The sequence below is a fragment of the Pteropus medius genome, unplaced genomic scaffold (assembly GCF_902729225.1).
Source record: "Pteropus medius unplaced genomic scaffold, Ma_sr-lr_union100, whole genome shotgun sequence".
NCBI classification, from domain to species: Eukaryota; Metazoa; Chordata; class Mammalia; order Chiroptera; family Pteropodidae; genus Pteropus; species Pteropus medius.
The window spans coordinates 593,382-619,829 of NW_024353909.1; the positions used below are offsets into that span (position 1 = coordinate 593,382).

General features: G+C 48.9%; 1 protein-coding gene across 2 annotated transcripts in view; it reads right to left on the minus strand.

The window, feature by feature from the left end:
* Positions 1-26,448, minus strand: part of SMPD3 (sphingomyelin phosphodiesterase 3) — an 80,832-nt gene that overhangs the window by 19,924 nt on the left and 34,460 nt on the right. Inside the window, exons 1-2 of one of the 2 annotated variants that reach the window (XM_039851882.1) lie at positions 12,072-12,179; positions 9,629-9,697 (exon numbers count right to left, since the gene is read on the minus strand). The gene's annotated coding sequence lies outside the window, so the exon portion shown is untranslated. Of the gene's footprint in view, positions 1-9,628; positions 9,698-12,071; positions 12,180-26,448 lie in introns of those variants that run through there. The other variant, XM_039851883.1, reaches the window with a different exon arrangement.

The window sequence follows — 26,448 nt, forward strand, 5'->3', positions numbered from 1 at the left end:
GTGAGTCAGACCAGTCCTGCTGGCTGAAGCAACCCACTGAGGAAGGCTGCACCATTTTTTGGGATCTCTAAGCCTTGGGGGAACTTCTGGGAAGTTGATGAGGGTCAGGCTTTGCCCTCTGTGAGGCTAGGATAGGACCTGTTCCTCCTTCATAGCTTTTTCATCTGGTCCTCATGCCTCTAAGCCTTCTATCCAGCAGCAGGGCTGGGAGTCCTGGAGCAGAGGATACCTCCTCGCATCGTCTTTGTGTCCACAGGCTCATGTCTAGCTGGAGCTGGGCCAAGCCCCAGGTTTCCGCAGGAAAGGCCGAGAGGATTGCTCCAATCCAATTACTGGAATGTGCTCACATCCGCCAGCAGACCCGAGATTGGGCTGGCCCATTTCTGCCTGGATGACTGCCAGGGAAGGGTTGGCATGGCAACGTGATCTCTGAGCTGCTGAAACTTAGAGTCAGCTCGTAGCTGGGAGGACAGAAAGCATAACTGAAGAGGATGCCTTTCTGAGTGATGCGGGTCAGACAAATCTCGACTAATCCCTGAAAGCCACATCCAGAGACAGAACTGGGGCCTGGGGTCTGGCATGAACATGTTGCCGTAGTAGTGACTCCCAGCAGTACAGCTGTGCCAGGTAAACGCCTAGTCACCCTTCTAGATCCAAAGCACCTGCTTCCCCTTCCTTGAAACCCTCTCCAGCCTCCCTACCCCTCCTATGCCCTCCCTGCCCTGCACAGCCCCCAGCTGTCCCTCTAATCAGGTACGTGTCTGTTTGCACATCAGGTCACCCTCTCCCCACCAATCCAGGAGCTCTTTGTGGGTCTCAGGCACCAACACGGGCCTAAGTCCTAGCCTGTTTTACCCTTCTGGTTATGGCAGGCCCACTTTTGTCTACTCTGTTCCCATCCACAGGGAGGGCGGTGAGCCACACCAGGCCAATCAGCCCCACAGCCCCCTGACCCCATGCTGTCCCTAGAGCTCTAACTGGACCCCTCAACAAAGAGGCCTGCCTACCTTTTATCTGAGATGGAAGCACTAAGAGCCTGAAGCTTCTGGGGCCTTCCTTGAGAGTGAATTCAATTCAGAGGAAAACACCTTAGGGCCAGAAGGAGAGGCCAAGTCATGATTATATCTTTGAGCTCCAATTTCCCTGTGCCTGAAGCCAATACAACCCCTAGACTTTCTTGTTAATGAGTCAGCAAATTACCCTTTTCTTTGCTCTAGTCACTTGCCACCAAAGGGATCCTGTCTATACCAGCTACATGATCTTTCTAAAACTCAATTCCTGTCCTATAAAAACCTCCTCTTGCACTCCCTGGCCTGCCCACTGGGCAAAAGGGTTTCTCCTCCTTGAGTCCTCGAAGGCCCTTTAAGACCTGGTGCCTATGGTTTGTGCCCAATGAGCATCCCTTAGGAGACAGCAGTGCAGATGTTACAAACACAAACTCTGGTGTCACACATGCCGGGTTCAGATCCCCCTGCTGCATATTGGATAAGCTGCATAACTGACTTTTTAGGCCACAGTTTCCTCATCTTTTAAGCATGCATAATAGCACTATCTCAGGGTAGTTGGAGATGATGCATGGGTAGCACTTAACATAGTGCCTGCCACATCTCTAGCAATATTTTTATTACTTTTACTGATATTTTCTTGCTGCAAAGGCCCTCAAGGTACAGCTAGAGCCTTCAAAGTTTTCTCCTCATGTGGCTGACTGGTTGACAAAGATGATGCCCTGCTATCCCAGTTAGGGGTGAGAATGGTGCAGGGGATGTTGGGGCCTCCATCTCTCGCAGAACTGTCTGTTGTGGACTGTTTGTGCAAGCCCAAGTGACAGGCTTCTGCAGAAGCCAGGTGCAGGCAAAGGGGCCATAAAATTTTCAAAGAAACTTTCCACGGGAGCTATTAATGTATCATGTGGTTTCTGAGAATAGGAACAGGCTGCGAGCAGCTCTGTGGCACTCCTTCAATCAGCCAGCCTCGGCATTTCCATGTCAGAACTCAGAGAGCCCAGATTAAGCTGATTCTTGCGTGACTGGAAAGCAAATTTCAAGCCAGGTTGGAGGTATATGTTCCAGGGGTTCCTGAACCAACCTAATGTTTAAAATAGCAGCACCCCTCAGTTCATGACCTTGTGTTGCAGTCACATGAGGCAGTTGTCCCGGAGAGTGTGGGCTTCATCACAGGAGGGGGCTGAGTTTGAAATCTGACCACCCTATTCTCTACTGCCTGCCATTCCAGAATCATCTATTGCTGACTAAAAAGGGGGCCGTTAAGGAGAAGGCTGGGTGGTGGCTGGCACCTAAATCCACAGCTGAGCCATCTGGAGCAGCATCTCTCATCCCCACGGACCCTTGTATTATACTCAAGAACCTGCCTGCAGCCACATTCTTCGTCTGCTTTGAGTCTGCAGGATGCTGAAGCCCCCAGGGCTCCCATCAGCCCTCAGGGAGGCTGAGCCCCGGGTGGGAGGTGGGAGGAGGGAGGAGGCCGATTTCCCTCAGGATGAAAATCAGGCCTGAGGTAACTGTTCACAGTGTCTTCTGCATATGGGCACTGCAAGGGCAGCTCTAGGGCAGGATTGGAGCAGGCAGTTGTGACTGCGGGAAAGGAGGCCTCAACTTCCTTAAGTGAGGCCGAAATCAGGAGGCCACATGCCAACAGCTGAGCATCTAGATGGGTACAGGCCTCTTCAAATGCTCTGAGCCTGCCCAGGTGCTAAGATCTGTCCTGAGGCTGGCCTCACAAATAGCCATAAGCAGGAGATCCTGGAATTCCCCAGCAGGTCATGTTGAGACTGGACATCACTTGTAAAATTCTTAATTTTTTAGCAGGAAATGAAATGAGACATCTCTTGCACAGTTCTTATCTTTTTAGTAAACCTAGTTACCTTTTTTTCCTTTCTTAGGGAAAAAGGCCCTCTTCCTCAAATCTTGATAATTGTCTCAAACTGGTGACTCAGATCCTCTGGCTATTGATAAGGGTCATCAGCCCATTGTTAGCAGAAATGGTGTTAAGTCAGACAGGGCCCTTGGAGTCTGAGAAGGGAGGGAACTTTAGGCCTAAGGTCTTTTTTTACTCTTTAAGAAATATATTAACCATGCCTGTTTCCCTTTACTCAATAGGCAAATCAATAATAGAAATTAATCGTTATATGATTTAAATAACAAGTTTGTATCTTCTTTTTCTTGTCTAGGGACTGAGGTGGCACTTCAGCAGGAAACCCAAGACCCCACCCTGAATGAGGCAGAAAGGAAAAGAGCTCCATGAAACCCCTGTAGGCAGGAACTACGGCCATTTTCAGCAGGAAGCGGCTATGGAAGGAGAGACGTCTCGTCCCTCAGCATCCATACTAATAGTAAGGGGGTTCATGGCTCTTAGAAAAGAGGTAGGCAGGAAAGTTAGGGGGTTTCCGGTCTGCCTGCAAAGATACTGAGGTCATCCTATCCTAGAAGGGCTCTGCCCTAATCCACCCACAATTAAGCAAGCCAGTAGGCATTTTTTAACTCACAAAGAAAGAAACCAGTAGGCAGAGAATTAGGTTCCAATTTAAGCCAGTCACTTGCACCTGCGCAATGAAGACCCCCAACGACCTTCAATTCACCTGAGCCTCATTATGCCATCCTTATAATATACATGATGCACATGCTTGGAAGTTCATTAATATCATTATAACAGACTGAATTCTGAGAACAAACATGCTCAGAACGCAAAATGGTGTATCGCTGAGTACTGTCAATCTTAGTGGTCAATCAAGGAAGCCCACCCCTCTAAGAAAAGTAACCACCCACAGCAAAAAGGGATAAAAACCCCGAAGGCTTTGTTACCAGGCCTTTTGAGCCACAGTTCTCTTGCTCAGGCCCGCTTCCACATCTGGAAGTCTGCTTTCCCTTCTAGTAAAACTTTTATTTTCTACTTATTTCGGTGTCTTGCTCAATTCTTTGTTAGAGACATCAAGAACCTGGACAACGCACCGGGAGAGGATCCCCACTCTACGATGACAAGTCACCTCCCTCAGGTGAGCTCTGTGATATCTGCCGCATGACTGAGCACCAGCCCCAGCAAGCTCCCAGCTGGCCAGTGCCACTTGCACTCTCAGGAGAGACCCTCCTTGGGCGGATTTCAGGAGGAATCTTGCTTCTCTCAGGCTCTACTGTTGAGGCTTCTGTCCCGGCAAAATCCCTGCTTCCCTGACACGAGGGCTGATGTTAATGGTTCATGAGCTGAACAAGGCTTGGAACATACTTTGCTTAAGAAGAAATGACAACATACTTTCTGTGGGAGTAGAACTTTAAATACAAGTCTACACAAATGGTAGGATTGATGCAGACCCAGTGTTCAGCTGCATTTCAAGTACAGCATTTTCTCCTGGAATGGATTGGCGGACTGAGTGGTATGTAGGCATTTCAAGGCACCAGAGAGCACAGATGAAGACAACAAACCTTCCTAAAACAGAACAGACCTGCTAAAATACTTCTGAAGGGAACCATTTCACATTCAGCCTGAAGTCTTCTATCCAAAGAACATTTAACAAACTGAGTCCTAGAGGAGAATTTATGCAGATTAAAAAGCAAATCAGTGCAAATGAGTAAATAAAATCAGGCATCAGCATCTCACCAACCCTCCCAGCAGCCCTGGGCAGCTGGGCCTGAGGGCTGCTGGATTTCTGGACCGAGGCTGGAACTTAGTCACCACAGAGGGCTGAGGCCCTTGTTCTGGGACCTTTCAGAGACCTTGGACCCTGGGCCACTGCTGTACACAGGTCTCTCTGCACAAGTACCACAGGAGCCCTTGGCTCTGAGAGAACCAACCAGAAGACACCCTCTCCCTGAGAGAGGATGTCCCAGCTCAGGCTGAACCGTGGGCTGCTTGCTTGGGGAAACCTCTGACCTGCCTGCGGGGCTGTCCAGGGTCCGCTCTAGAATGTGTAACTGGGAGGGGATTGGGGGCTGCTGGAGTCTGCTGCCCAGGGGGGTGAGACGTAAGACTGTGAATTAGTCATTGTTCACAGCAAAGACCAGTGGGGCAGAGATCACAGGGGAGGAGGGGTCTATGGCCCTCTAAGTTCCCTCTAATCGCTGCCACCAAACCTGCCTTCCAAGGGTCTTCTTGGCTCTGGGTTCCAACTCATACCTGCCCCTCTGGTAGTGTAGCTCTGACTACAACTGGTCTTGGCTGTTGAATCCTACACCTCTGAAAAGGGTGGCAAGAACTCTTGGCTCTGGTCATGGAGGCTGTGTGTCCCCAGATTGCTGGTATAGACTTGCTAGTGGGGACAGGGACACATCTTCATTCAGGACGAACTAACTTAAAAAGATAAGCACACTTTGCTTTTGTAAAGATCCTGGTAGACTTTCCCCTTTTTGTTTGTCTCTGCCTCCAAGCCTCACAGGACTCTTTCCTTACTTTCTCTGGTCCGTAGAGCGGCTAGAGCCTGCTTTCCAGGCAGGAGGCAGGATTGCACTTCCTGGTCCCCTTGTGGGTGGGTGAATCACGTGACTAGTTGGGTGGATCACGTGACTAGTTCTGACCAGTAAGCTGTGAGTGACAGTGATATGTGTTACTGCTGGGCCAGAGTACTTAACAGCAGGTGTGAGACTTTCCAGAGGTCTTTGGTCCCCAGGGTGAGGAGACATGAGCAGGCAGGACCCCAGCTAACCCATATGTAATTGGAATGAGAAGAAAACCTTAGATTATAAGCCATGGCATAACCTGCCCTATCCTGACCAATAGAAGAAGGCTTCTGATTTGGCATTTAATCAGCCCATTTACCAAAAATAAGTCTTATCGATTGATAGCTCTTGGATTCCCAGGAATATAGACAGAACTACCCTCCAGACCTGACTCTCTTCAAGAAAGATTGTCATTGTAAATGGTAATAATGATGTTCCTCTACCCTGAGTCCAGACCAGGTGTGAGGCTCACTCCTTCCTATCCCCTCGATGTGTGGGCCGCAAAGTCAATTTCTGCTTTGTGTCCACGGTCCTCCAGACCATGAAGCATCAGGGAAGCTGAGCCTTAATCTGTCAATTTTTAGTGGAAACTATTTCTGCTCAGAAAAGAGGCCATGGCTGGTAATATAGGTAGCAAAGTAAATCTGTAGGCATGGGGAGGGAAGTCCACTGGAACCTTCTGCCAGTGATCAGTATATGTGGTTGGTCCACTGAGGTGGATTGCAGCTTGAGATGGAGCCAACAGCCTATGCCTGATGCTTGGGGGTCAGAGCCGAGAGGCCAGGCGTGGTCAGACAGTGCCAGGCTGTGCTGGTGGACAGGGCTGGCGGTGGGCAGGGGCAGGGCAGCAGCTGTTAAGTTGGTAGGCTGGAGGTGCTCAGGATACATTCCCTATGAGTCAGATGCAGCACTGACTGCTTGGGTTATGTCGCAGCAAGGGCCCAAGAATCTCTGGGGGCAGAGCCTTTGCTTTCTAGGTGTATATATTTGAGTGTGGGAGTGTCCTCCTAGAGGGTCCGGAGACAGGAAAGTGGTAGGTGGTGGGTGGAGCCTGTAGTGAGCAAGGCATAGAGGTCAGGTGGAGCATTAGCACTAAGAGTAGGCTCCAGAGGTGGAGTCACTCAGGAAGTCCTGCCTGCCAGGACACAATGACTGCCAGATCCCAGACTGCAGGCCAGGAGGGGGGTGCTGGGGTGGGGTGGGGCGGGGAGCTGGGACTCAGCTTTGCAAAATGGGCCTGAGAAGAGGATCCGATGCATTCACTTATAGTTTATCCCTAGTTGGGTTTGTTTAACTTAAATGCTTAGAATGTCTTGTTAGCATCCCACCTGCACCAAACAGCCCCAGCTAGCCTCCAGCAATCCCTCAGCCCAGAGGCCCAGAGGCTCAGAGGCGTGAGAGCCTAGCGTGTTAGCGGGGTCTGTGCTCTAGGAGGGCTGCGTGACTCTCTGGCTGGCTGAGGGTCTGAGTAGCCCCCTAGCTTGAGGCTACCTGTACCATCCCATCGCTAGACAGGTGTCTTACCAGGCTTTCTGGTACAGTCTTAGAAAGAAAATTTCCAGAACAGAGGTCAGCACCAGTGAGAAAAGAGTCTGTGCAGTTTCAACCAGATTTGCTTTAAGACACAGGCTCAGCTCAGCAGGAGGCTTACGCTGCTTGAACCTCATCTGTCCCTCAGCTCTCTGCCCCTTGGTCCTGGGCCATCATCATTGTTCTCTTCCTGCTCTGTCTCCTGAGCAGTCCCAGGGCCCTGGCCTTCCTCTACGCCCTGCCTCCTCTCACCAGTCCACAGTTCTGCCTCCCTAACCCCTGTATTCATTCCCTGCTATGCCCAGTCCAGGCCTCACTCTCAACCACATAGACACTGCAGCGGCTACCACCTGACCTCCCTGCAGCTGGCCTTCCCACCTCCTGTCCCCATGGCAGCTAGTAGGAACTTCTTAAACTACATATCAGTCCACATTGTTCCCGTGTTCTATTTCAGTGGCCCCATTTGTCACCAGGAAGATACATCTGGCAGGGAAGGGCAGGTTAAGCCCAGCGGTGTGATGGCTCTGCTCCCCCCTACTTCTGGAGTCCCAGGGGCTCCTGATCTGCATAGTTCCCCCATGCCTTTGCAGAGGCTGTTCTCTTGTAGCCCTCATCTGTGTGAAAGGATGAGACCTCAGCAGAGGAGCTTGGGGCTTGGAAGTCACAGTGATGGTCTCTTCACCAAACCCCAGCCAGTCTCTGTGTCATCACATGATGGCCCCAGGGATAACTAGAGACCTTTGGCTTGGACAGACCATTTCTTGACAGCTGGCAGTTTCTGTGCATTTGCTGTACGTTTGCAGTCTGCACACCAGAAAGCTGACCAGCCCCTCATGCCTTTAGCTCTACCCAGTTAGAAACAGGGTAAGAGACGAGGCTTGAGCAATGTTGGCAAATTTCTTTCCTTAAAACAAAAGCGGCAAGAGCTTTATGTGTGTGGCCCTATAGGTGTCTCTGAAGACCAGGGACCCATATGGCAGACCCCAGCAACCTTGGAGCTCCGGGGTAGGGAGTAAGAAGTGAGGTGCGCACCCAGCCACTTCAACCTCCAGTCCTAGGGAATGCGAGTTCTGAGTTCTAACTCTGAGGCCTGTATCCCCTTGAAGTCACTCAGTATTTTCTCCCATCACCTGACCCTAGCTGTGTGTTGGGCACACAGTTGGCAGATAATAGGAACCCCAGATGACTGACTGACAGGTGTCAGCCCTGCTCCCTGCAGACCTGGAGTCCAGCTAGGGTGGCTTTGGCAAGCCAGCTCATCTGGGGCCACCAGCAGCTTGCTCAGGACCTAAAACTCATTCCCTCTCTCCTTTCCATTCTTTCTCCCTGCGAGATGGGGCCACAGCTACAAGCTGACCATGACAAAGACACAAGGGAGACTAGAAATGAGCATCAGACAAACAGAACTAACAGATCCACTTCTTGAAGATATTGGAGCAGATGTCACAAAACGCACAGCTCCCTGAATGTGCTCTTCACACCGACAGTGCACCTATACTGTACAACTGCCCCAAGTGGGTACTGTTGGTTCCATTTACAGATGAGAAAACTGAGCTTCAAGTAAATGACAGTCCTTGAGAGGGACAGCCAGGTCACCTAATTCCAATTTCCTTTTCCTCTCTACTTTTCTCACCAAGGCTGAATGCAAATGATGGGCAAACGTTTCAAAATATATACATGAGCTCTATCCAGCACCAAGTACTCCCTACCTCCAGGATAAGTTCCTAGGGAACAGCAGCAAAGTCGCACACTATCCCCCTTATCTTGCTTGTTCTTCCCCTCAATGCCCACAAAAAAAGACCTTCACTCCTTTTTTTCCAGTCCCTGAAGGTTACATTGTCACCTACCCCTACTGAGGTCATAGTAAAGACTCTAATAATCTTCCTCCCTGTGTACTGCTGGAGTAATTCACCTCCTCTTTTGTCTTCCATCCAGTGTCCATTGCCTTGGACCTCCAAATCTCCTTACCCTCAGCCTAGTGATCTCCCTGGCAACCCTGAAAACACTGAATTTGTCAATATTTGGGAGGGAGAGGGTTCTTATAATGGTCTTGCAATCTTGGTCCTGGACCGAGGTTTCTGACTGTCAGGGGCTCACTGTGTTGCTAGTTTCTGCTTTTATTCCTGAGAATGGCCCAAGAGTTTGAATTATTTCTCTGGGATGGATTCAAGAGTAGGATTACCAGGTAAAATTTACAACTCGTGATATAGATATTGTCGAACTGCTTTCCACCTAAGTTGCTCGAGAATGCCTGTTTCATAGCATTCTTACCAGCTCTGGGTTTTTGCATTAAAATCTTGAAAAAAATAGTTTGTTGGGTAATGATACCTGGTTCCATTTTCCAGAATATTTAAATTGTATTCCTTCATTTTTGTGAAGTGCTGCCTCAATCCTTTTCCTAGAAGTTTGTATTTTCTCCCTTGATTTGGGTGTATCAGACATACCTCCTCTGCTGGCATTGTATTCCACAGGACTAGTTCAGATAAACAGTCGGCTGAAGATTGCTTACCCCGGAGCTGTGTTATCAAACTTTAACCAAGCAGCAGAACCTTTTCTTAAACAATCTCACACAGCACCTCTTTATATAAAATAATAACTAGCCTATGAAGAGTGGCCCGGAGCACCACTACCCCTTCCAGAAGCCCCTCTTTTACCTGAGGGGAGTTGCTGGGTCCTTCTTTTCCTTCCGTCTGAAGAGGGGGCGTCACTGTGGAGTCAAGGACCTGAAAGGAGATAATGAATGGTTCATAGAGGTGGCTGGAACTCAACCCACAGCAGAACAGCTCAGTGCAGGTGAGTGAGGTACAGTGACCCAGGGGCCCCACCCGTGCTGCCTGAGGCACTGCCGCACCCTCCTTGTCGCCAGGGAGAGGGTGTGGGCCCTTTGTCCCCACAGACTAAGTGCAGCCAGAGGGGGTGGGGGTGAAGGTTTGTGTGACAGGGGGGTGGGGACCAGGAGGGTGGATGGGAAGAATGAGACCTCCGCCAGGACAGCTGGACCCAGGCCAGGCCGGGGATGTTTGGGGTGGGGGTGGGAGAGCAGGGAGAGGCAAATTCAGAACTCTAGCCAGGGGGCCTGGGTTTGATCTGATAGGGGAAGCTAGAACAAGAGGAGCTCTCCCCAGGAGCTTATTGTAATCTCTGCCTCCTGAGATACCTGAGGGTGAGGGAAAGCTGAACCCAGGCCCAGGAAGGGGAGCATGGCTACTGCTCTGGGGTAGGATAGAAGGAGAAGCTGCCTGGAAAAGAACTAGAAAGATTTGGCTGCAGATAATAGGTGATGGGAGATAGACAGGGCGGTGGAGGAAAGGCTCATCCAGGACACTTTGTGAACCCAGTGGGGTCTTCCGAGGCGACTATTAAGAAGGTGCTCGAGTGAGTGGAGGTCTTTGGAAACGATGCCATCGGCTTCCCGCATCTCTTGCAGACCCAGTCAGATCCCCTGCCCAAGACATTCTTGCCCCAGTTGGGGTTCTTGGGCCGAGTCCTTTTCTCTCTGGCCCCGCCCCACTTCCAGCTTGCCCTTGATCTCTGGTGCTGGCCCCGCCCCCTCATTCCTGGCCCCAGGTACTCTCTGAGCTTGCTCTCTGGCCTCAGGCACAGTCCTGGCTCTTTTGTCTTGCTTTCCCATCAGGAGTCACACCCCCCCACACACACACTTTCCAGTGGAATCCTGGGATCCTGGCCCCGCCCCCTGGACTCAGGCCCAGGAAGTTCAGTCCCAGCCCCATGCAGAGATCCTTGGCCCTCCACCGTCTTAAGCCAGTTCTGCTGCCCTGGCACAAAGACCTCTTACCAACCCCACATCCTGAGCAGGTTAACTGTTTCTCCCTGTGGGCCCCACCGGACCAGCCCCCATCTTATATATACACTTTAATTTTTTTTATTATTATTATTTTTTCCAATCAGCCAAACTAAATGTTTCTGAAGAATTTGAAATTTGAGTCCCAATCTCTGCCCCCAAGCTAAAGATGTTTGCAGAAGGGCTGGCAAGAGTGTCTCCCCACTTGACAAACAGTTGGTGCCCTCCTGATTAGGAATCCACATAGAAAAGCTCTAGGAGACGTGGGTTCTAGTCAGCTGAATGGTCTTGGGCAAGTCATTTAACCTGTGAGTCTCAGATGCTCCCTCCTCTGTAACACACGGTCTTGAATGGCTATGACCAAGACCAAGCGAGCGTGGGTACTTGATGTTGCCAGATCAGGGTGGGGAGGAAGCCAAAGCTCCAAGGTCCTTGCTCTGTAAGAAGTGACCCGTGTTCTCCCAGAGCTTTAGTTCCATGTGAGTATCTTAGCTTATCTCCTCTGAGTTAAGCACCTGACAGGCATCTCTCTCTACCCATAGCCTGGGGAGTCCAACCTGCTGAGAGGTCAGAGGGTGGCCTGATGTTCTGGTCTTCACGGGAGGCTCTCTGTCCCTTGTACCTGAGATACCTGCCAGGATGACGACCTGCATGAATCTCTGTCCTTCACCCTTTTGCTGGGCTGACCTGACCCTAGACCACAGGCTGGCAAGCATCTAGAAGTGGATACGAAAGAGGCAGGCCTTTCCAGAGCTGTCCCGGGGCCTGTGCAATTCTCAGCCCCACTGCCCTCTCTCGGAGGGAGGGAGAGATCACCCCTCATCTCTCAATGAGAAGTTCCTCAGGGAGGGGTTTTGTCCTCAGGCGGTCTCTAAACTGTCTCCCAGCTGCACAGCCTCTCACCCCTACCAAACCCTTCCGAAAAATCCCCTGTGTGTTTTCAAAATAGAATTAAATGACAGGAACTAACTATTTAGGGAAGGGTTCCTGAGAGGAAATGGAATCTCTACAACCTTGAAACTACAGGACCTTTTTTTTTTTTCTCATAAGAAAAGAAAAACATGTCAGATCATTGATGTTCCGAACCAGACCTCGTTTTGAGATATGGTCTCTGTCCTTTCACAAACTATAGCCTTTCTACCTCTTTGAAAATAAGATCACGTCAAGTCAGGGATTAGAAATGGGAAAAATTCAATCAGAGCCACCCTCTGCCAGCTACACATCTCAATACACTCCCAGGCGAGCAGAATCAGCTCCCGCTACAACCCAGCTCAGCATCATCATTCAAAACGCACCGGTAGGAAATGGTGAGACAGAAGGACCTTTCATCCCGAGTGAGTGAGACCTGCAGCGCTGCTCTCCTAGCTCCGGAAGCTGGTGTGCCTGGGCTCAGTGGAGTCGGGGCCTCTTGCTTAAATAGACAGTGGGAGTGGGGCAGGGCGGGCCTGGGGGGCGGGCACAGAAAGTGGGCCATTTACCCAGCACAGCTAGGCAGTGTCCACGGAGCCAGCCATGGTCCTTAGCATGTGCCTGCCTGCTTGTCCAGCAGGAGCCTCAAGCCCACAGACCCCTAGACCACAGACCAGCACCTGGGGTGACCCCTGATGAACATGCAGCTCCAAGTGAGACCATGTCCCCAGACGCACAGATCTTGATCCAGGTTCCTGGATGTTTCTACCTCTCTTGAGACACAGCCTTGGCAGCAGAAACAGTTGTGATTTGGACAGATCTGCTCCCTAGACCGGTAAGTAGTGCCCTCGGGCTAGGCATCTCTCCAAGTCTCAGTTTTTACTTTCTTGAAATGAGGATAATGACACTGACTTTATGGATCCAGAAATAATGTTTGCAGGGGACTGGCACCTAGGAGGTTGATGTATTTATCGACATGGTGATGCTGGGACCAGGTACCTTCAAAAAGGTTCAAGCCCAGAGAGGTTTGGTAACATACACAAAGTCACACAGCCCTCCAGCTGAGTGTTAGGGTCAGACTTCATGTAGACCTGAGACTAGGTTGGGGTAGCAGGAGCCCCTTGAGGTGAGAATGGGGAGCAGCTTTTGGCTATGGGGAAAGGTCTTGACTGAACTCTGGTGAAGTAGTTACCCCTAAACCCGCAACGTTAGGGCAAGAGAAGAGGCACGGCTGGACAGGCATACTCAGATGGCCTGTCTGTGCATTTAGTTGAGACCTCGTGGGGGAGTGGGGTACAGAAGTATCCCAGAATAACTTCTACTCATGGCTGGTGAGAAGAGCTACCCCACCCCTCAATTCATATGTTGAAGCCTAACACCCTCCTGTCCCATGTGGCGGTATTTGGAGATGGGGCCTCTAAAGAAGTAATTAACATTAAATGGAGTCATAAGGGTGGGGCCCTGATTGATAGGATTAGTGTCTTTGTAAGAAAGACATCAGGGAGTTCCCATCTCCTCAGAGGAAAGACCAGTGAAGACTGCAAGCCAGTAAGAAAGAGCGCACTAGAAACCGAATCAGCCAGAACCTTGCTCATGGACTTCTAGCCTGCAGAAGTGAGAAAGTAAATTTCTGTTGTTTTAGCCACCCAGTCTGTGACATTTTATTATGGCAGCCTAGCAGACTATTACAAATGGGTGGGATCAAGGAGTGGATGAGGAGCATGGAAAGGACCAGGAATGAATTCAGAGGTTTCCAGCTCAGGCAACTGTATGGGCACCGAAGTCGCTCACTGGCCAAGAGTGAGGTGAGGGAAGGCATGGATGTGACCATGTGTCAGTGGGATATTCAGGCCTAGAACTCAGGGGAGAAGTCTGGTCTGGATCAGGATTTGGGAATTATTAGAGTGTAGGTGAAGTCTTGGTGATTACGTTTCAGGTCACTTATTCTTTTTTAATTTCCAATGTCTTGTTGTTCAGCTTTTGTCTTTTATATTTTTATGAAAAGTCAGACATTCTCCTTTGCTTTTAAAAAGTATAATTGTGCATAAAATTTCCCCAATTTTTAAGTGACTTTCTCCTACTTGTACAGAGCAAGTCTTGTTTAGGAGCATAGCTGATATGTGGCTATTATATACATGTGTGTTTATAATTGCACATTTTTTCCTGAGGTTCATCTTGTCTTCGTTACTTGTGATGTCAGTTCTCTTGTCATATTATCCAGTTTCAAAAGAACATATCTCCCATCACTTCAGCTTGCCAGATAATTTATCATTTAAAATTGTTGCTAGCAAACGCTTATTTCTTTCCTTTAGACTTAAACTTGAAAGGTACAGTGTGTTTCCTTTAGATCTAGGCTGAGCTGTTTTTTAATATCTGGAAACTTTTCTTGTATTTTTTTCCTAATGTTTCCCTCATTGTATGCCTCATCTCATTCGTCTTTATTTTAGGGCTGTGATACCATTCCCCATTTTCCAAATCAATTATTGGCATCTTTGTTTGTTTTCTTTGCTTCCATTTGTGGTTTGATGTTTTTCTTTTTTTATCCTCAACATTACTGATTTCTTTGTTCTATTGTTTTAGTTATGCCAACAACTATTTCCAGATGTTTTTCAATTATTTTATAGTTTTCACCATGAAATTATAGCCATTGTTTGTTCTGATCTGTTCCTGTCAGTAATATTTTGGTTATTTATTTCTTTCAAAGCAGTTATTACCCAGTTCATCTTATTTGTTCCTGAGGCTTTTCAGATTCCATCATTAAAAAAATTAATTGATGTTTATTGAGGGCCTACTGTGTGCAGACACTGCTGTTCAGTATTTAGCACTTGTAGCAGCCTGTTTCCCTTCTAAGTTTAGTATGGCACAATTCTTCAGTTAGAACCGCTTTGAAGGAGGTTCTGAGGAATTAAGATTTCATCCATGTTGTTCCAAAAAAATTTAAGATGACTTAAAATATGTTCTATGTATAACATAATGAGACTTTTTTTTTTTTTAAGCAGTGAGAGAATTAGGGCTAAGGGAAGTAAAGTTAGAAAAAATAGGAGGCAGCCACGCAGATCCAAAGATAGCATGAGTGAAGGAAGGGCCTCTTTATTCTGATAGTGGCCTCAGGTGGTATCTTATAACCCAAGTCCTTTTGATTTTTGTGGTATTGAAATGACCCTTTGTTTCAGGTTATTACTTGAAATGCTGTAGCACAGAAGAGTCCCCATGGTATGACTTTCTCTGCAAGGCCTCTGTGTGGAAAATATTTATTTATTTTTCTCTCAATAGGGATGCAATTGAAAAGAAACAGAGGCAAGATACACATATGATGGTAGGTGCAGGCCGACATCATGTTAACAGTGGAACAGTCGCCTCCAGCATGTCTTCCAAAAGTCAGTATTGATTGAGTAACTAATTAGCTGGGAATTTCCTAAGCTCTGAATCAGATTGTTACCCTGTTTGCGGTAGCAGGTGTAATCTGCTTGAGAAGAAGGCTTCTCGGGGGCTCTCTGTTCCCGCAGAACTCCAGAGTGGCCTCATTTCACACCTCTCGGGAAACAGTTTTTCGAGTGACAGATTGATTGCTGTATGGGTGGTTACCAAAAAAGAATCTATTTTATTAGCTGTTTGTCTTGCAAAATGAAATTGTCTTTTAAAACTTTATCAAAATGTCATTGTCCCAGGGTTTAAGAACATACCCTCTGGCTTTGTGGGAAGATCTGCAGATCACACAGGTAAAGAGCTGTCAGGTCAAGGTCTCACTCCAGCCCTAGGATGATGAGCCTGGGATGTGGCTGCCCAGCCTTAGGCTCTCTCGGGGTGTGGTAGAGGGCATTAAGGGTGCAGCTGGGCACCAAAGGGATGTCACCAAACCTCATCCCAATGCCTGAATTGTCTTTTTTTTAAAATACAATACATAAAGGAAAAATAAAAATCTAGACATTCATATACTTGAGAGACCATGTATAGATAACTTTGCTTTTCTGTTTGAGGAGGAAATAGATTCCACTTACTCATGCTTTTTAGATTAAAAACAAGGAACTATATTAAATATTAAAAAGTATTTAGTTTCCTTTTGGTGTCAGTTAAAGAAGAGTGAAAGGCAGAGGGAGACTGAAAAGCAGTGGAGGAAAGGCAGGAGGCGGAGTCTGTTCCCCGCCCCAGCTGACCAGCCCATCCTCCCCACTGCCCTCTGTGCTCTCAGCCTCCCACAGGTATAGCAGAGGCTCTGTCTTTGGCCCCTCCCTCACCCTCACACCACCCTACCCAGAGTTAAGGCCAATCACTCCCAGCTTTCCATCCATTTCCAGTCCCTGCTCCCCCTCTTCCCTGGCCGTCACCACCCCTCAGGCTTTGTTTCTTGCCTGCATGGTTGCACAGACACCGAGCCTGCGGTTGAGCTCTTCCATTGTGCTCCATGTCCAAGCCCATGATTCCTACCAGGAGCAGCTCTGAGGCCATTCTGCCTTTGTCCACATCTCCAGCTCTCCCTACATGCACAGAACAAACCCCTCTATCTAGCCTGGCATGAGGGCCCTTAGAGATGGGCCCTGCCCTCCTCAGCCTCACTTCTGTCTTTCCCTTCCTCCTACTCATTCATTCTAATGGCCCCAACCTCTAGTTCTCATCTTTCCCGGAACATGCCATGCTCTTTCACGCCTCCATGCCTTTGCACATGCTGTCCCCTGAGTCTGGAACACCCTTCCCAGTCGGTCCACCTGGCACCCATCCTCTAAGGCTCTGTTCTACAGCTATCACACCCCCGCCCCCCATCGCATGCCCACTGGGCTTTGTACTGGCAGCTTAGAGCCCCCTGAGCACCAAGCACAGAGCCCAGTCCCTAAGGGGTGCTCAGAGAACCTTGGTTGAATTAATAAAATACTTTCTAGCCAGGTCAGAATGTCTATCACCAAAAGGTTCAATTTCCTCTGTACATACCAGGCAGGATCTATGCTAAAATTGCTCCCAGTTGTTTGAACTAGTGCATCAATTAGGCTGCCTTGTATAAAGGGAGATATGCAAAAATGTAGCCTTAAGGGTTAAAAGATTTGTATAGACTCACATGTGTGGCACTAGTACCTATAGCTTACTGAGATCACCATCATCGTCATCAACATTTTGGGGGGATCCACTGTGTTCAGGCACTGTGCTGAGAGTGTCACATGCATAACCTCTTATTTAATCCTCTGACTAGCCTGGGGGAGGTTAGGTATTATTGTTCTGATACTCAGAGAAACTGCGACTCAGGGAGGTTAAGTGACTTGTCCAGAGTCACACAGCTAGAGAGTGACACGCAGCCAGAGACTGTGGGTAAGACTTATCCATGACTCCATTCTGGTTAGAGTTTTGATCTCACAAGGCTTAGGAGGCACCCACAGGCAAGGGAGGAATACCCCAGGGCTGTGGGAAGGCTTACAGCCACGCTCCACCTCCTCTGCTGCCACCTTCCTCTGTCTCAGAGGGATTTGAGGTGGATTCTGCCACTGTTTGTCCTTAACACCCGAGTGTGAATTTGTCCACAGCTATCATCTTAGAGAGCTGGTGAGGCTTGGAATGTACGAACAAGCAGGAGCCAGGGAGAGCTACTGTTGGGGGGCAAGGGGTGTTAGGGAGACACCCTGGCTGAACCCCTTTGTCTCTCACTGGACCTTCAGCCTTGCCCCCGCCATCCTTTCTCCACACAGAAGCAGAAAGATCTTTCTACTTACAAACCCAAGCACCCTCCCAGCTTAAAACACTCTCATTGCTCCCGGGATAAAATCTATCCCTCTCTCGTCTCACTCTTTGCCAATTTTATCCTCCCCTGATTGTACCTCCAAAGCCCTCCTGTTTCCTCTCATAGTCCCCAGTCTCTCTTGGGGTGGGCTGTTCCTCATGTTGTCCCCTCATGCTAGAATCCCTCACCTTGCCTGGCTGGTTGTTTCTCTCTCAGGTCCCAACAAAAGAGTCTCTTTTCTCTGGGAAGTGTTCCTGATCTCCTCTTGAATTTAATGTTAGGGCTTCCTTTAGGGAGTACCCACTGCTCCCAGCCCTGCCTCAGAGGTGAGCTGGAGGGGCAGGCTGGGATAGGGGTTACATATCAAAGAGTCCTGGCCACCAGCGTACAGGCAAGGCTACGCAGAATGACAGCCGTGGGGAGGAATGTGCCCCCAATGCTACGCTTCTAAGGGAGATGCTGAATCCGATTCTGGGATGTTGAGGACCTCCTGGGGGACGGGGACTGTCCAAGAGGCAGGCAGTGCCTGGAACGTGCCAGGGCTAAGGCCACGTGGACTCTGTGCTGAGGCCACAGTTGTAGATGCCTACCCTCAAGGAGGGCAAGCAGAGGAAAAAAGGGGGTCAAGGACAAAACCTTGGCCCTCATCCCATTTTTGGCTTGGTGAGGAACGACGAAGCAAAAAGAGTACTTGGGAGAAGGTGGAAGAATGCAGAAAAGGTGGCTAAAATATAGCACTGTTTTTATTTAGTTCTAAGATAATCTTACTTTTTTTCTTTTTCACTTAGAATAGCTGGAAAAGGAGGGCCCTACGTGGCAGTCCCTGGGATGAGAAAACCATGTGTCAAAGCTGTTGCCGATTCCCTCACTCTATTTTTACCTTCCTGACACTACCTCTTTGAGCCCGGAGGAGGGAACCTGGCCTGAGGTGGCCTGAGGTGGCCTGAGCCGGCGTCTCTGAGGCATATGTGGCCAGCCTCCCCCTCGTTCTCCAGAAACCACCCAAAAGCTAGTATTCACTTCTCTCGATCAGAAATTAGACAAATGTTCCCGGGCAATCTTGAGGAATGTGAACAGAAAATTACCCCATAAATTACTTTTGTTTCCCTCTCTCAGTTCAAAGTTGGGATTTTGTTCTCATTAGTTCCATTAAAATTGGACAGCAATTTATGTTCTTAAAATAGAATATCCATATTCCAAAGTTTAGAAAGAAAAACCACCTAGGAATGAAAAAATGTGGACACATGTGAAATGCCATTCCATTAGCCACAGAATCTTTTATGAGCCTTGGTGGGGAGCGCCTGTCGAGTGGGATTTGTGGCAGAGCACACCATGGCAGACGTGTCTGCGGTCGCTTTCCATTCCATTCCCCTCTCCAGGTCAAGGAAGCCTTTGACATTCATGGCCAGGAGCTCTGGGGGTTCGCCAACCTCTAATTACATCTCTTTTTAAAAATATTGATAAACAGTCCCTCTGTTGATTCAAACATTTTTAAACACTGAGCCTGTAGTTGTTGGCTCCGAACAAAGAGCAGATCCTCCAGGCTCCTCAGGCCTGCAGAGCCCCTCCCTGTGCCTCGTGGACTCTCATTCAAACACCAAAGGAATAAACTGTCCCTCTGGGTGGGGGTGGGGGGAGGTCACTTCAGGATTCAAAATCAAGCCTGGCTAGACTACAGGGTGAGGCCGTGCTGTCCCCAGAAGGGACTTCTGTCCTCTCCTACACTCGGGCTCCTACTCCAGGTTCAGGGCAGAGGTGTAGGTGTGAGGCATAGGGGCCACTGCACATCTGGCCACCACCTTGCTCATTTGTAAATGTCATTCCCTGGTCTCTCATCTTTGGATATAAACAGGCATCCTACCCCCTATCCCCCAACACAGCTGCTACCTGGGATGGAGAGGGTTGGGACAGAGTCCCATGGGGTCCAGGAGAGCTAAGTGTCATCCATCTCATCTTGGAGACACTGACACTACGGGGCCCTTCAGGCCCAGGCTCTCCCAGAGGCAGCTGACTGCAATGTGGGGGGTGGGTAGTGGTCCCCATTCCTCCTGGAGAGCTTGGAGTCCAATCAGCTGCTGCTTGTCAAGACTGCCAGGTTCCCTGTCCTCATATTGATTAGAGGACTCAGGCTAGGTATCGGCATAGCTTCTGTAGTGACTGTCTCCAGAGTGGAGTGCCTCGTTACAAATGGGGCGTGTCAGTGACGTCCATGATACCCTGAAGCTCCAGGCCCCATGGGACTGAGGCCAAGTTCCTGGTGTCATCATACCCCCCACTCTACCACAGCAGGGCAGCTACTATTGTCTTTACCATTTTATGGATGAGGAAACTGAGGCCCAGAGAGGTGAAGCGTGCAGTCCAAGATCACAGTGGAGGATTTGGAACTTGAACATAGGTACATCTGACTCTAAAAGTATCTGAGAGCTCTTCTCAATCCACATTGCCACAGAGCCTCCTGGTCCCACTTCCTGCCTTTGGCAAGTAGCCTCTGGAAGGGGCCACCCTTAAATACATGCTTCAGGGGTGATATGGCCCTTGGAAGGGTTAAGGGCTCTGTAGAGTTACCAGCAACTGTGTGTAGCTCTGCTGGGGTGTCCTCCTTAGTTGGCATGACCCATTTGGGCTCCAATTTTAAGAGGTAATTATAGGTCAGCTTGGTGACCATCAGGCCCTTCTGGTACATCCCAGGAAATGGACCTAACCCTGTTACATGGGAAATCAGATATAATCAGCTCCTAATTCAATATGCTGGCCCTAAGTAATATTTATCAAGATAACAGAAGCTGGTCCAATGAGTTAGACAGCATTGATGATCGGATTAGACTCAGACAAGAATCAACTTGCATTTTCTGAGTTTAAAAAAAATTAATGGAAGAGACAAACTTTTTCAATACCATACATTGTAGAGGTACACACGTTCTTGTGTTCCAGGTCCAGAGGGGGGCATTTTTCAGAATGGCTGAGTGTACACCTACAGCCTCATCCTGCCGTGTTCCCATCCTTTGAATCCTGGCAAAGGTGCCTAGATACCTGGAACATTGCCCTGTTCAAATCAAACCTGGGAGATTCGGGGCTGGCCATTCCTGCCCCTTCTGTGCTGGAGGGTGGTCAAACTCTCAGCTACTGAGCTCATGTACATGACCACCTCTGAGTGGGAAAAAATTTCTCTTCTGACTGGTTAGTTTGGTCCAATGAGTTAGACAGCATTGATAGGGCAAATAATAATCAGATTGTTAGGTGATCGTGATTGGATCTGTTACTTTTGGATTGGATCGAACTGTTTCTGCCTCCTTCCCACTGCCAGCCCAGCTGACAACAGTAATCCCAGGCCCGCACCAGACACTTCTCTGCAAACTTACCAAGGCAGTGGCCACTAGGAGCCAACAATGTTCACAGACTTCTACCCCAGCCTCCTTCAGACGCGTAGGCCTGCCTTCTGGATCTCCCCGCAAGCTTTCATGCCCCCTTCACCCACACCAGGGCTGGCTAGTGACATCCTCTGATCCATCAAGTCCTCTCTTCAGACCTGTTCTCCCCCAGCTCCTCTCACAGTTGGTAAGGTCTAATTCCTATAATAAATTCTTCATTCCATCATGCTTATAGTGGTCATGCCTCCCCAACTGAATCCTGAGTGATACAGCACCCTACCTCTTCAGGCCTCAGTCCTCTTCTCTATAAAATGGGGATGGTGTGAGACATACCAGCTCCAGAAAGGGAGCTGCATCCAGGTGCTAAGATGATTCTGGCATGCACATTTGTCATAATCTGAGGACAAGCTTTAGGCCAGGATCATGACTCAGGCTTTCATCTTGGCACTGGCTGTAGGAGCTCCACAGAGCAGGGCTCCACGTGAGGTCAGTGGATGTGTGTATGCTGGTGGTAGAAGGTGTGAGGTGTCATCCTTCTAATGGTCTGACTTGTTATGTAGCACTGTGGATGCTGTGACTGAGTGTTTAAGGCAATGACTGGTCAGAGCCTTTTCTGATTGGATGCTGTTATCTCAGGAATGCAACCCGCAGCTGGAATGTAATTCCCCTGGAAAGCTGGTGTGTGCTGAATTCGGATGTTGAGAAGGGCAAGAAGGGCTCATCAGGACTGATAGAAACGCTGCTGACTTGCTGGGGAGGAGGCCTTGTTCCTACAATGATGATGAGCTAGTCTTGCCTCTCTAGGCTGGAGAGTTGATTTGGGTGCTGTTTCAGGGTGCAGCACACTGAGCATCTGCCCCTCCAGCCCCAGGACCTTGGCTTTTTTTGTAAACTTGATGTCCACATAGCTCACTTCCTCACTTTATTCAGGTCTCCCCACTCCAATGTCACCTCCTCAAAACAGTCTGTAAGGCCCTGTACAAAATAATGGCCCTTCGTTCCATCACCCTCTCCTCCTATTCTGCTCCATTTTTAGTCTTCTAATCATTATTTGTGATCATGGAATCTGTAACCATTTTGGAAGTGGATTTGGTGTGGTCAATTTCTTTCCTAGTCTAATCCTTTATGGAAAACAAAAGTTTTAAATTAATAGATTTGCTGATGTTTGATTGCTTGCATGGTAATTTAGCCCAGCTTCTTTCAAAACCAGGGCTAGGCATCATGCCCTAAAGAATACTCCAACCGGATCTTCCTGTAATGGAGGAGAGAAGGGCCCCTTTCTCTCATGATAGCATTTACTGAGTGCCTGTGACTAGAGGGGTGACACAGTAGTCAGAGGGGCCAAGGCTCTTGAGAAGAGCTGTTGGAAAGCCCATACACTTGATTTTACAAGGAGCGACCAGTCCTTCCTGGTTGAGCCTGCGGTGTGGCCGAGATGGTGGGCAGCATACAATCCCTGGCCTGGTTGCTCTGTTTAATCCCGGAATCCCCGTGACCACAGTTTAGCAAACACAAGGGTGGATGTGCAGGGGTGGGGCACGAGAAGGGTCTGGCAAGGAACCTATAGTAGCAGGACTGTAGGGACAAGAAGGGTCCCTCAGGGAGGAGGTGGGGAGTCACTTGTGCCCCTGGCCCATCTGCCATTGAGACACTAGTCCCCAAAGACTGTCAAGTTTACAGTCCAGCCCAGTACAGAATCTGGGGGTATCACAACATCCTGATACAGTTTCCAAGAATATAACATAGAAAAAAAAGCTTTCCATGGGTATTGGAAATGAAAGGGTACCAGTACTTGACAGGGCCACTCCAGTGACTTGGAACATTGTGTGGGAGACCTCATTCTTGGCAACATCAAAAGTGGGCTGCCCTGAGCTTCCTCTGTTACCCCAGTCACGTGTACAGACTTGCTGGGCCCCACGGTAGAAGCTGGCTCTTACCCTGACATTTGATAACTCTCAGAAAGTGGGATTTTCCTCATCTGCTGATTTTATTTTTAACTTTAGAGATTTATCCTTTGTGGAATCTGTAGCATTTAGGTAAAGACTTATTTCTAAGGCACTATAAATGGATGGGGACAGCAGAATTTCTTTCCCCATGGCGGGTGTTTGGATGAAGGTTTAGGGTCACAGCCTTGGGACATATGGCTGCCCTGCGTCTTCTGTCCTACTGGCCTGGACCACACAGTTCCTGAGACGTTGCTGGCTGCCTGGCCAGGCATCATTAAAGGCGATACACAGAACCATTCTGTCTGGGAGGCCTGTTTTCCGCTCCCATTATTAACCGAGCTACACTCAGATGAAAATGGCGACTTGGAGTAAAACGTGTGGTCTGAAAGCCCTTTTCCTCTTTCAGAAATGTAAATAAATGTGGCACAGGCCCTGAAAACATGTCAGCTCAGCCATACAATGGCACCCCTGGGCTCGGCCTTTTTACAATAAAACCCTCACTTCACGCCCCTTCCTCGATGGGGACAATGTGGAGGCTGATGTGGACATATGCCTCTCTCCCAGGTGGGCCTCACCCCTAAGAGTGGCAATCCAGAGTCATCCTCTGCCCTTAACCCAAGGCTAAGGCTTAACAACAGTTGGCACAAGGGGAGCACAACATTTACGCTGGACACAGTGCTGAGCGCTTCACCTCACTCAATGCTCAAGCCTGTCCCTGTCTGAGAAGCCCCCAATGGTCACAGCTTTTGACCTTGGTCAGCAGCAGGGTTGGGATTTGAAATCCCATGGGTCTGCCGCTAGAGCCTCTGCTCTTAGCCAGCCTGCCATTCTTCTATGGAGCCTGTTGGATGATTCATTCCTGATTCTCTACCCAGAGACAATGAGGCGTAAACCAAAATAAAAGGGGGCTATTATGATATCACTATTTGCCGTTTATCTAAATTAGATAATAAATCACGGAGCTGCTTGAAACAATATACATGTCAACCTCCTGAATATCTAGTTATCACTTAGTGCCATTTGATGATGCCTCTGGTATAATTAACACTTTCATCTAGAAAATATTATATTTCTGTGAAATGGAGGAGTGAGAAAATAAATCTAACCTGCCCTCCTCTTCCTTGGGGACAGGGCAATGGACCCGTGGTGGCAGTTGGCTGCGATGGGCTGGGCTGGTGGGTGGATGAGCAAGCCTTCCTTACCCTCTCCTAGCCAGGACTGTGCCCTGGGAAGGGGGGAGTCTGTCACTGCAGTAGCAGCAGCCCTAACTGAGAGATGCTTACCAGCCCCAAATAACTCTGTGCCCATTCATCAGCCTCAGCATAATTGGGCATCTGCCACTGGCATCTCCAGATGTTTGCCTGTATCAGATGTCGATGTGGTTCAGTGTTTTCATTGAGAGCCTTGTAAAAAGCTCTAGCTAGTTGGGGATGCTTATTGTTCATTTTATTTGAGTTCCTTATCATGTGCAAAATGTTCCAGGCACCATTAGGAGACACAAAAGACTCAGAAAACACAGTTTCAGGGGGTGGAAGCTCACCGTAGCGTGGAGGAGACACGTCCACCAACATTTACAAACATTTGCTGAACATGATCAGCTGGTTGGAATGAAAGGCGCTCACAGCAGCACATCAGGGCGGGGCGGGGCGGGGTGGGGGGGACAGGTGGCAGAGACGAGATTTAATGTTCGCCAGAGGGAAGCTTCTAAAATCAGGTGGGTGTTCCAGGCTGTTTGCTTATTAATGTGGTTCTCAGATTAATTCTCAGCAAGATTGGGGTATGGGGGCCAGACATGTATCAGGACAGATTAAAGGGGACACACATCTCACTTGAAGTGAACATTTAAGGTGCAGGTCTAGACATATTATAATTATCGCTTAGCCATAAATGTTGCTTGGTAAGATGCATTGATTCGCACATAGGTTGCTAAGGGCATTAGAGGGAAAATAAAATGTAGGCAATGAGAACTGTCCCCATCATTTACCAAACTTATGTCCAAGACAGCAGCATGGTGGAAGTGCGGAGAACCCTGCTCATAGGCATAAATTAAAGCTATAGTCCTTGGAAAAGGATAATTTACATGGTCAATAATCTCTTTTGAAAGAATGCTATGGGAGTATCCCTTTTTCTAAAGTTCCTTTGTGTTTCATTCACCATTTTGTTTAAACACTTGCCAGAGGGCTCATTTTGGCCTTCTGCAGAGAATGCCCTTCTTGAGGTTGGGGATGCTGGGGGCTGGGTGCAGTGAGGGCAGAAGGCCATGACCTGGACAGCAAGCCCCCAGGAGGAGGGGTGCATCTGCAAACAAGACATCTCCTGTGGCCAAAGCAGGGCCATGTGAGTCCCTCATGTCTGACCCAAGCTGGGTCTGCGTTGGGGCAGTCGTGCCTGAGGTGAGAAGCACAGAGCAGGAACCCTGCCTCCGCGCTTGGCAGCAGGTGGCAATAGGTCTCATGCCTGGTGGGAGGTTGTGGGTAAGTCAGGTTTCCTCTCTGGACCTCAGCTTTCCTCATCTCTGAAGTGGGGATTTGAAAAGTTCCTTAGTAACATAAGATCAAGGTGTCCTGAGGGTAAAAAGCACATAGTCAGGTCACAGTACCTGGCTCAGAGCTGGCATTTGGTGTGGTCCTCATTTCTGTGGGCAATATTGTTCCTTGAAGGCTGAAGGACCCACCAGCTCCCTCCCTAGCCTTGACACAAGTCCTGCCTGTTCCCTGAGGCTTTGAGACTCAAGTGCTGTGAAAGCCTTGAAGAGGCCCCAGACCCCCCAACTCTGCTTCATGAGGACCGAAGACAGTATCCTGAGGACCCTCAGCGCAGTGCCCAGTGCAGTGAGTGCTGGTGTTCGTGTTACAGACAGGTTACTCCATGGGAGTTAGGAAGCATGGGGCTCAGGGAGCAGATGCTCCTGGGGAAGAAAAAAGGGAAGGGCTGAGGGGGTGGACCTGGGATGGCCCCACCAACCTGAACATTGTTAGTATTATCACCCCAGGTGCCACTCTGAGGTTCAGGCACAAATGACGCATGAATCTAGCCCCCAATCTCCACCCCCCGTGGGCCTCACCACTGCCACCTCCAGCCTCAGGGGTAGGATTGTCCTATATTTTTATATGCTAAATCTGGCAACCATAACGAAGGGGTTAAGAATAAACTAGATGAGCTACTGAATTCAAACCACCCTGACTTTGGGACACCTAAGACTCATGAAAAGCTGTGAGTGCGTAAGCATTCCTGACTACAAATCCTTACTTTGCTGCAGGATTCGGCTGAGAGTCATTTTGTTTCTCTGTCACTATGGATGGAAATATTGGAGTAGATCCTAGGTTTTTGGTTTATTCGGTTTTTGTTTTTTAATTCAAAAGTTTCTCAGACACAGCGAAGGACTTATAAGCCAGCTGAAGAGCCTAACACTCCTTTTACAAGTACTTTAGGTAAAATAAAGAGTAATAGGGATACCTGCAGTATTGATGAGCCCTGATTCTATGCATGGAGAGAATTTAGGCTGAGTGAAGACTCCTTAAGGACACGACTGTGACATCTGAAGTATTGGGTCAGGAATTGCTCATGCTTTGCAGCAGATGCCAGTGAGTTCTGCCCAAGTGAGGAATCAGCTGGGCATCACAGACTGCTGCTGTGGGGGAGTGGGGGTGACTGCTGTTCAGCATTAAGGTGTGAAGAGAGAGAACAGCACCAGTTTGAGAAGACCAGCAGGAAGAGATTATGTTGCTCTACTGCTCTGCAGCCGGAC